This window comes from Homarus americanus, unplaced genomic scaffold (assembly GCF_018991925.1).
Source record: "Homarus americanus isolate GMGI-L3 unplaced genomic scaffold, GMGI_Hamer_2.0 scaffold59219, whole genome shotgun sequence".
Classification (NCBI taxonomy): Eukaryota; Metazoa; Arthropoda; class Malacostraca; order Decapoda; family Nephropidae; genus Homarus; species Homarus americanus.
The window spans coordinates 11665-13433 of record NW_024728548.1 but is presented as its reverse complement, the minus strand read 5'-3'; the positions used below and the strand labels follow the sequence as shown (position 1 = coordinate 13433).

The 1769-nt window shown below is 43.0% G+C and overlaps 1 non-coding gene across 1 annotated transcript; it reads right to left on the bottom strand.

Moving 5' to 3' along the window:
- Positions 1–752: 752 nt before the first annotated feature.
- Positions 753–870, bottom strand: LOC121866134. Its single transcript, XR_006088898.1, has one exon. It is a non-coding gene; the product is annotated as a 5S ribosomal RNA (ribosomal RNA).
- Positions 871–1769: the final 899 nt, after the last annotated feature.

The window sequence follows — 1769 nt, the reverse complement described above, 5'->3', positions numbered from 1 at the left end:
CCAGAGTACAAGTCAATCATAGGCAAAAATGCAATTGATGATTGGCGTGGGTGCTCTAATCCTTGATGAATGATATGCATCATTCCCTGCCACCCACGGGTTTCCTGCTTGAAGTTTAGTGAAAGCTCCCACAGTACATCAATTGTCTTATCACTGCTGACCAATGCCGGGAGTTGTTCAAACATGATGGTTTGGGGCACATGTTTAGCGAAGCGATGTTCAATGATTGGAATTTTACTTTTCACTGAAAAATCAAGGTTGGTAACGTTTCTCCTTGGAATGACATGATCCTTCTTTCGCCCTGGGGTGAGTGCTGCTATGATCCCCATTCCGTGGAAGATCCCCCTGCCATCAATAGAAAGGATATTGTGGTCAACATTATCCCCGGCGAAAAGAAATGTCATGTCTAGCAAATCAATGTCATCCACTAACAAATCTGGAGCAACTGAATCCGCTGCATTCTTTTCAAAACACATGACTTCTTTATAAGAACTAAATCCCATTTCATGAAGGGTATCCACCAGGAACTGTGACCGATACATATGATGTACCTGCACTGCAAGGCCAACTTGTAAGGGAGCTTCAACAGCACATGGTCGAACTGCCTGGACAATTGCATGTCCTATTCCTGCAACCTTTCGTCTTGTCTCCTTTCCCACGAAAAGACCATGCAACAGCATCTGCAGAGTGTCGGGAACAAACGAAAGGGCAGAATCAAGCTTGAGTGACTTTGCACTTTTTTTTTTTTTTAATGCCAACAACATCTGGTGTTCCCAGGCGGTCACCCATCCAAGTACTAACCAGACCCAATGTTGCTTAACTTCGCTGATCGGACGAGAAGCGGTGTTTTCAACGTGGTATGGCCTTGGATGCTGATCTGTAAGGGATGGCACATTAGACTTGATAATCACTTTAAATGAGTCGTGCCACTGTTTCAATGATCGCCTGTTTTTTGTGATTCTTCGTCCTTTGCTTGGATGTTGAAATAAGATCTCAGTATCTGTGACGTCTTTTCCCTCAGTGTCACTATGTCATAAAGGCCTTCCCCTTCAGCAAAATGAACATTGTCCCCATACTGTCTTTCAATTGTCCTTTGAGGTATTGATTTCCATATGGTTCAGAATCTGTATTTGTCAGAAATTCCTTCATTTTTTCTCGTAAATGTGAAATTCAATTGTTCTTCATCATTATTCTCAAGGTAAGAGCAAACGTTCATGAATGCCTGCTCCTGATCTTCGTTTTTGGGCCGGCCTGACTTTCTGCGCTTGCCTCTGGGACATTCTGGAACTGTAGTGGTATGCTAAGCCCAGACAGGAAATTACCACTGCAAGAGCGATGGTAAATACAGTCTGCAGCATGTAGATCACAGCCATAATATTCAATCCTGCCTTTCACAGTGAAGGCCCATTCATCTGACCGGCTGTCACAACAATCAAGAATGGTCTGCACAAACGTATCGGTCTTTACATAACTAAAGCTTGCACCTCTTGGTGTTACTGTAGTCCCACAGAAAAGGCAATCCGTTTGGCTGTTGAAAGGACTGGATGATACTCTGGCACTTCTCTTTGGTGGCTCAACTTTCTTTTTTTTTTTTCAATGTCTTTTGGATTGATGTACCTCTTTCGACATGTAATGTGTGCTTTTTCACCAGCTGAAACGACTCCATCATCCCCTCTTTGCACACTCGCACTGTGGATTCCATCAGCTCCCTTCTGAAAAGATGCGAAAGTGATGGTCATTAGTAAATAAAGTCAGTAAATAAATAATGT